This window comes from Aulonocara stuartgranti (genome assembly GCF_965226115.1).
Source record: "Aulonocara stuartgranti genome assembly, chromosome: 16".
In the NCBI taxonomy this organism is placed as follows: domain Eukaryota; kingdom Metazoa; phylum Chordata; class Actinopteri; order Cichliformes; family Cichlidae; genus Aulonocara; species Aulonocara stuartgranti.
Window position 1 is genome coordinate 19,797,606 of NC_138952.1, and position 9,749 is coordinate 19,807,354.

Consider the following 9,749-nt stretch of genomic DNA (forward strand, 5'->3'; position numbering starts at 1 on the left):
GAGATACTGTTAGTGGGGAAAAAGTTTAAATCATTGGCTATTAAGCTATTCCATTGTCTTCCAAAGTGCAGTGAGCCAGTAATCTCACCACTGGACTGGTTGCCAGTACAGATGGGAATCGCATTAAAAAATTGCACTTCCTACTTAAAAAGCACCAATCAGTGAGACCAATGAGCGTATTGCTGTGCCTATAGTTACATGAAGGTGCTCCTCTCAGCAAATCGGTGACTGCTGGTTGTTCTAGTCTTCCAGCTTGAAAGGGCAACTCATTTGTTGTCTTTACCTCTAAATGTTAACTGGAGTTTCTCTTGCCTAACGGGCTATTGTAATACATTATTTAAATGAAATAACATTTTCAAGTAAAACTTATCAAGGAACCATCCCATGCTTTATGTTCCATCCATTTACTTGGCTGATTATGTAATGTAGACTTTTGGGGGTTTGTTTTTTAAGGATGTGTGTGTTTATTCCTACTTTGCACCAACTAAATCTACAGCAAGTGACACTGCAGACATTGACCTACTCCCGAATCTACCTCTGAATAACAGACAAGCGCTTCTGACTTGGTACAGGGGTTGTCAGTGGAGCAAAATGCAAATAGTACAGCGGATGTTGCATAATTTGGACATGTGTGGACTATTTTCTGTGGCACAAAATTGAAGTCTACTAAAGAACATGAAAAATAGCTTTGGGAATTCTTTGGTTAAAATGGCGTCAATATGAATGCAGTTCCAACAGTGATGCAGAAGGTGAAAAGGTCAGAGAAATGCATGAGGCTATAGGAGAGAATAGTTGGCACCATGAATGTATGTGGGTATACCACAATGCTGTTTAACAAGAAGATAGCCAGCTGACCAAGGCTTGTCAGTAGAGGAATATCTCAAAGCAAAAGTAAAAACGGATTACTAAAGAAGAAAACAATCAGCATAACATGGTCAAGTATGTTGCTTGAAGTATGTTACAAGGAGAAGGGTAGAGCAATGCAGCTCTTCCATCAAAGAGTGACTAAAAAAAGATGCTCTTGGAGGAATGGCAGGACATCTATGCAGAAATTGAAAAATGGTATCTTTCATGCTGACAAAAACTGATTTAATAATCAGAAATAGATGTTTGTTTAAAAAAAGAAGAAGAAATAATGTGAAAATTCAACTTATTGTTCCAGTTAGGCAAAATAGATGTACAATACTGTGCAAAAGTTTTGTACCAGCCCTTATTCCTTTATATTTAGTTTATTAAAAAGGATATTAGAGGATTTATTTAAATATGGGCCAACGTAAATGGAAATTCAGTTTATTATGCAAAAACAGAGTTTGTACAATTATAACAAAATGGACACTTGGTATCATCACCTTTATGCTTCAACACAACCTGAACTCTTTCAGTAATGTTGAGGTCTGGGCTCTGGCCCATTGTGTTTTTCTATCCAGATATGCTTTAAGAATGGTTTGCACCTTAGGTAACGGAAACTCTAGGTCTTCTTGCCACAATTACTAAATCTTCTAGAAACCTTGGGGTGAGTTTTGACCCACATTTCCTTTTGGATGATCATGTTAAAGCTGTGGTTCACTATCACTTGTATCACTTAGGAAATCTTTCCAAGTTGAATTCCACTGTGCCATCCTCTGGCTTGCAAACTGTTATTAATGCCTTTATTTCATCATGTCTGGTTTATTGTAATTCATTGTTCGCTTGTCTTAACAAATCTTCCTTGGACCGTCTGCAGATTTTTCAGAACACTGCTCCAAGGCTTCTGACTAAGTCATGTTAGAACTCACATATCTTACAGTTATTAATTCAGTTGCACTGGCTCCCCATTAGTATCAGGATCCACTTTAAGATTCTGCTAATACTTTTAGAGCCCTGTATGGACAAGCACCAGCACAAACTCATACATCCCCTGCAGGTCCCTGAGGTCATGAAATCAGAGCCTGCTGAAAACTGCACGAGTTTTTGCCCCAGTTTCCCCAAGACTCTGGAATTCTCTCCCACTGAGCCTGAGATCTATGGACTCTTTTTACTTTGATGTTCTAGCTTTTTTCATAAAGCATTTATTTTTCTTGAAAGGTTCTCACTTAAATGGCTCACTGCACACCATGCTGAGATATGTCAGTAATCTTTGACAATTACTTATTTATTCACCTAAAGAAATGCAAACAACTTATGTGATTTGTGGCATGATGCTAGAAACAAAGTGCCTAAAGATACAATTTTAAACAGTTTCTTTGGAAAAATTAGGTGTTATGTCAGGACACAACACAGGTTCATCCTTTGAGTTAGGTGCCTTCTTAATCCTTAGCCCCCACTTTTTTCACACACTGGATTCATGATCAGTCAACAACCACCTCAGAAGAGGAAAACCTCCACTATGGTTTAAATACCCATATCTCTCCACTTTCTGTTTTTTGAGCTGCAGAAACCTCTTAGATGACAAAAATATCTTCACAAACTTAAAGAACTGCATTAACCTTTTAAGACTATGTTTGAATGATTCATAGTGTTAAGTGGTTCATCAAACACAAACATATTCCTCCAAAAATAGTCAAGTACAAGAATTGGACTGGCAATGAGTGAAAAAGCTGCCAGAACCTGGAGGACTATTGCTTGAGACCACCAAATGACGAAGGATGGCTCAAGACGTTTTACACAGGACTTTATTTACAGTGTTATTTTGAATTACTTAACTTTTTGATAAGATGACATAGATGCATTAGTTTCTGCTATACTGTGTGTACATGTTACATATCAGCAGTATTTCAACACCTCACAAATGTTACAGTGTTCGTTTAGGTGTTTTAATGACCATGAAAACATGTAACTACGTCTAACCTACACAATAACTCTTCCGAACCGCTTCCAGATAATTCTGCAGGAACAATACCCATGGCCAACTGCTGTGCTTCTCCCGAATAAAGACCGCGGTAAAGTGAGCCGTCATTTGTGAGCCGCGGTTAAGCCAGCCGCCTCCTATCCGCCGCATAAATTTCCTTGCGCTTTTACACCAGTCTTTACGGTAGCGCCTACCCGCGCACACGTGCGCGCGCGCGAACAGGCACACGCGCGCACACAAATTACAACGGAACAGCCCAATACAGCCATCGTGACAGTCTGGTTGCATATTAAAAAATTCATTAAAAATCATTCTTAAAAGTTGATGCCAAGCTTTCAACACAATCCTCTTCTGGGACAGGTTTTACCCAGATTTACTGTAATATTACTCAGAAATCACAGTAAACTCATATTCAGTGCAATACAGTCAATACTCTACAATTATGTCTATTTCAAAAATTCATTAAAGATCATCCTGAATAGTTGAGGTCCAACTTTCAACCCATTCCTTCTCTGGGACACCTACTGTACCTGTGTGCCAAGTTTAATCCAGATTTACTGTAAAATTCCTCAGAAATTAAAGGAAACTTATATTCAATGCAATACAGCCAATACAATAGAATTATGGAAATTTCAAAAATTCATTAAAAATCATCCTTACTAGTTGGGGTCTAACTTTCAACACATTCCTTCTCTGGGACACCTACTGTACCTCTGGGCCAGGTTTCATCCAGATTTACTGTAAAATTCCTCAAAAATTAAAGGAAACTTATATTCAATTCAATACAGTCAATAGAATTATGTCAAATTCAAAAATTCATTAAAAATCATCCTGAATAGTTGAGTTCCGGCTTTCAACACATTCCTTCTCTGGGACACCTACTGTGTGCCAAGTTTCATCTAGATCTACTGTAATATTACTCAGAAATTACAAGAAACTTATATTCAACGCAATACAGCCAATACAATAGAATTATGTCAATTTCAGAAATTCATTAAAAATCATCCTTAGTAGTTAAGGTTTCAACCCTTTTTCTAGTCAGTGGGTGTGTGGGCAGACAACTCTGGCTTGTCACCCAGTTAGATTTCCTGGTATTTGTAAGATGGCACTATCTACAAATCAGGACACATTAACTACACTCAACAAAAATATAAACGCAACACCTTTGTTACTGCTCCCATTCCCCATGGGATGGACGTAGAGACCTAAAATTCATTCCAGATACACAATATAACCATCCCTCCCAAACAGTGGTCACAAATCAGTCCAAATGTGTGGTAGTGGGCACATCTGCTATATTGAGATAATCCATCCCACCTCGCAGGTGTGCCACATCAGGATGCTGATCTGACATCATGAGTAGTGCACAGGTGTACCTCAGACTGCCCACAACAAAAGGCCACCCTGGAATGTGCAGTTTTTTGCGCTATTGGGGGTCTGGGGACCCAGAACCGGTCAGTATCTGGTGTGACCACCATTTGCCTCATGCAGTGCAACACATCGTCGCATGGAGTCTATCAGATTGTCAATTGTGGCCTGTGGAATGTTGGTCCACTCCACTTCAATGGCTGTGCGAGGTTGTTGGATATTCGTGGGAACTGGTACACGCTGTCGTATACGCCGGTCAAGCACATCCCGAACATGCTCAATGGGTGACATGTCCGGTGAGTATGCCGGCCATGCAAGAACTGGGACATTCTCAGCTGCCATCTGCCCTGAACAATGTGAACCATGATTCATCCGTGAAGCGCACACCTCTCCAACGTGCCAGACGCCATCGAATGTGAGCATTTGCCCACACAAGTCTGCTACGGCGACGAGCTGGAGTCAGGTCAAGACCCCGATGAGGACGACGGGCATGCAGTTGAGCGTCCCTGAGACGGTTTCTGACAGTTTGTGCAGAAATTGTTTGGTTGTGCAAACCAATTGTTCCAGCAGCTGTCTGGGTGGCTGGTCTCAGACGATCTTGGAGGTGAACCTGCTGGATGTGGAGGTCCTGGGCTGGTGTGGTTACACGAGGTCTGCGGTTGTGAGGCCGGTTGGATGTGCTGCCATATTCTCTGAAACGCCTGTGGAGACGGCTTATGGTTGAGAAATGAACATTCAATGCACGGGCGACAGATCTGGTTGACATTCCTGCTGTCAGCATGCCAATTGCACGCTCCCTCATTGCTTGTGGCATCTGTGGCATTTTGCTGTGAGACAAAACTGCACATTCCAGGGTGGCCTTTTGTTGTGGGCAGTCTGAGGTACACCTGTGCACTACTCATGATGTCAGATCAGCATCCTGATGTGGCACACCTGTGAGGTGGGATGGATTATCTCAATATAGCAGATGTGCCCACTACCACACATTTGGACTGATTTGTGACCACTGTTTGGGAGGGATGATTATATTGTGTATCTGGAATGAATTTTAGGTCTCTACGTCCATCCCATGGGGAATGGGAGCAGTAACAAAGGTGTTGCGTTTATATTTTTGTTGAGTGTATGATATTTAAAAATGACATGATGACATAGTCCTTGGTCAGTTTACCAAGCATTTCTCAGTTTTGTTCTTTATAGTTCTGTTCATCATATCATTGTTTGTGAGTCCTGGATTATTTGATTATATGTTTACATTATGTGTTCTTTTGTTTTCAGTTCCATATTGCTTTTAAGTGTAGTTCTTCTTCAGCGTTCCACAAGTGGATGGAAGACTTGTGAAAACACTCTAGTGTTAAAGCCAGTCTTGTCTTCATGTCTGTTTATGCTTTTGTCTGTGTCAAGCTTGTGTGTCTTAGTCTGTGTTTTAGTTTGGTGGCCTCTTGTCTCTTTCTTGTGTTGAGTCTTACTTCCACTGTCTTCTTATTCCCAATGTATCCCTGCTGTGTTACACAGCTGTCTCCAATTCCCCTAATCGCCATCCTATTTATACATTTTGCCAATCTCCCGGTCTGAAGTACATTATTCTATTCTATTCTATTCTATTCTATTCTATTTATACAGTGCCAAATCACAACAACAGTCACCTAAAGACACTTTATGTTGCTGGGTAAAAACGCAACAATAATACAAAGAAAACCCCAACAATTTAAGTACCCCATATGAGCTAACATTTAGTGTGAGTGGGAAGGAAAAACTCCATTTGAAGAGGTAGAAACATCTGGCAGGCTCAAGGAGAGACAGCCATAGGACAACATATACACTGTGCAAGAGATACATACTAACTAATGATTAAATGCAGAGAGGTGTATAAACACAGAACGAGCAAAGAAGGAAAGAATTCATACATGATGGGAAGCCAGCAAGAGCCTAGGCTTATTGCAGCACAAATAAGGGAAGATCCAGGGTCACCTGATCCACTATAACTGTATTATTTGTCAAAACTGAGGGTTTTAATGCTAATCTCAAAAGCAGAGACGGGTGTTTGTCTTCTGAATTAATTTAGAATAGAATAGAGTTCAACTTTATTGTCATTGCACATGTCACAGGTACAAGGCAAGAAAATGCAGTTTGCATCCATCCAGAAGTGTTTTAGCCATGATATAGATGTATTAGAATATATATTAGCAATAATATAGGTATGTAAGTATATTACAGAAATGGGTCTATTATGGTATGTTACAATGCACACGGTATGAAGGTATGTTATGAATATGCTATAACTATAAGTATAGTTACAGGCTGTAGTGAGTACAAGCTATGTACAGGCTATGAACAGGATATAAATATGAAAAACTATACAGAATATGAGATATACAGCTATACAGAAATGTGAACTATGCAGGTTATAAACAGTTGTAGAATTAAAAATGATCGTATTGTACAGAATGATGTGAGCTGCATCCACAGAAGAGAGGTCTAAGAGATGAAGACTCTGATTACCGTTCAACCTTAAAATTCTATAGGAACCACACCTAATATTCCAAAATTAAAATCTGGATTTCAGAGCGAGTCAGTGAAGACAAGCAAATATGCTGTCTCTTTATAGTCCCTGTCATGACTCTCTCAGCAGCACTTTTGATCCATCAATATTAAACAATTATTGATGCAGCAGATTGAGATGAAACCTGGCCCAGAGGTACAGTAGGTGTCCCAGAGAAGGAATGTGTTGAAAGTTGGACCTCAACTATTCAGGATGATTTTTAATGAATTTATGAAATAGACAAATTTGTAGTGTATTGACTGTATTGAACTGAACACAAATTTACTGTGATTTCTGAAGGATATTACAGTAAATCTGGATGAAACTTGGCACACAGGTACAGTAGGTGTCCCAGAGGAGGGATGTGTTGAAAGTTGGACCTCAACTACTAAGGATGATTTTTAATGAATTTTTGAATTTTCCATAATTGTATTGACTCTATTGGGCTGTTCCATTGTAATTTGTGTGTGTGCGCGCGTGTGTGACTGTTCGCGCGCGCGCACGTGTGCACGGGTCTAGGCTTTCAATCAGCAGAGTGAAGCTGACCCCCCACCCACTTGAAACGTAAAGGCAAATAGGCGGAGCGGTTAGTGCTACGTTTGTGCAGATTTGTGCAGGTAAAATTAGCGTTTGTGCTGCTACAGTATCTGAGATATTAAAAGTTATATTTTTTGCTGATGACATCACCATCCCCCCAGACTGCTCCAAAACAAACCAAAATGGTCTACTTTTTTAGTGCTACGTTTGTGCTGGTTTGTGCAGGTAAAATTAGCGTTTGTGCTGCTTCTGTTTTAAAGATATTAATGAAAATGTAAAGGTCAAAAGGTCAACCAGCCCCCCCACATTACCCAAATCCAACAAAAGTGGTATCAAACGTTTGTGCTACGTTTGTGCTGGTTTGTGCTGCAGAAATTTTTGTTTGTGCCGTTATTATTTTAAAGATATTAACAAAAATTTCTAGAGGTCAACCAGCCCCCCCCCCCCCCCCATATTAATGGAATCAAACAAAATGGATGTCAAACGTTTGTGCTGGTTTGTGCTGCAAAAATGTTTGTTTGTGCTGCTAACATTTTAAAATGTTTAATAAAATAACGTCTTGATGCGTGCTTAATCATCCAGGTAAGTAAATCCCAAAAGGTTGATTCTGTTCATCTGGACATTTTCAGTTGGAGAAACGTTTCGTCACTCATCCAAGTGACTTCTTCAGTCTCAGCTGACTGTAGGTTTCCCCAACCATATAAACACCCGTGAGTGAAGTTGCCCCCCCTACCTTCTTCAAATCGAACAAAATTGATGTCAAACATTTGTCCTGCAAATTATTTTGTTTGTGCAGGTTATGTTTCCCTAATTTTATAAACAGTACATGTACAGTGAGAGAGAGATGTTACATCTGTCTTCACTTGCATCCCAGTCATAGAAGCGTTGGAGGTCGTTCATAAGAGATTACAGGATCATCCCAACCTCAGCAACAGGACCACTCTCAGCACTGATCAGTTGTGTTTGCTTTTGGAACTGTCTTAATTCCACCTATTTTGCATAAGGGTCAGTGCAGGCAGAAATCTAGGTGTGCCATGGGTTCCCACAGGCCCCTGGTCAAAGTCACCAAACCAGTTCGTAAGCAGGTACAGGTGTGGCCAGAAGGGTCTTCAGAGGCACTGCTTTTCCACCACAGGCCGCCACACACGACAACACCACAGACTTTCAGGAATATACAGAAACTGTCACTGCCTACATCCCAAAATGCATCGATGATGTCACAGAGACCAGGACTATCACTGTCTGGGCCAATCAGAAACCATGGCTCACAGGTCAGGTTTAAATGCTCCTAAAGTTGAAAAATGCAAGCCTTCAGAGCCGGGAATTAGGTGAGTCTAAGAACAGCAAGGGCAAACCTGTCACGTGGCATCAGCTACAGCAAAGCTTCAGCGACAGCAGAGATACTTGGAGGCAGTGGCAAGGAATACAAACCATCACAGACTACAAGCCCACTCTACAGACCGTGGTGACACAATCCCCAGACAGTGTGTGGAGATCCCTCCACCATCATTACTGAACCCAAGAAGTCATCTATCTCCTGCTTTAAGGACTACCGTCCTGTCAAACTCACCTCCATCATTATTAAGTTAAGTGCTTTGAACGGTTAGTCATGCATCAAATCAAATTATTGCTTTCCCCCAACCTGGATCCATTTCAGTTCGCATACCGGTCAAAACGCTCAACCGATGATGGAATTTCAACTGCCCCTCACTCAGCCCTCACACATCTGAACACTAGAGACTCATATGTCAGAGTGCTGTTCATAGACTTCAGTTCAGCATTCAACACCATCATTCCCCAGCAACTCATTCCCAAACTGGATCTGCTGGGGATCAGCACCTTGCTGTATAACGGGCTGCTAGATTTCTTGACAGGAAGACAGCAGACAGTACGGGTCAACAGCAACACCTCCAGCCCAAGAACACGGAATACGGGGGCTCCCCAAGGATGTGTGTTGAGCTCCCTTCTCTTCACTCTGCTGACCCACGACGAGATCTACTACAGGGGTGAAGTTAACCATCTGCCAGAGTGGTACAGCAACAACAACCTGTCCCTGAATGTGGAGAAGACCAACAGTGACTCTACTTCCTCTGCAAACTGAGAAGCACAAGAGATTCAACCCCCATTATGAGCACCTTTTACAGAGGCACAGTTGAGAGTATCCTCACCAGCTGCATCACTGTGTGGTATGACTCCTGCATTGGGTTCTGCAGGAAAAAATGACAACGGGTAGTGAGAGCAGCCGAGAGCATTGTGGGGACCTCTCTTGCCTCCCTCCCCAGGAGATCTACTGCACCTGCCTCATCTGGAAGGTCGTCTCCATTACAGGTGACTCCACTCATCCCTTCAACAGCGTCTTCAGTTTGCTGCCATCAGGAAGGATACTGAAGAGCCTCCGGGGCAGAACCAGCAGACTGAGAGACAGCTTCGTCCATCGGGCTGTCAGGATGCTGACCATCTCTGGATCGAGAAGGGGGG

The 9,749-nt window shown here is 41.6% G+C and overlaps 1 protein-coding gene across 1 annotated transcript in view; it reads right to left on the reverse strand.

Moving 5' to 3' along the window:
- The window catches only part of nr1i2 (nuclear receptor subfamily 1, group I, member 2), a 110,026-nt gene that overhangs the window by 12,332 nt on the left and 87,945 nt on the right, over positions 1 to 9,749 (reverse strand). The window lies entirely within an intron of this gene.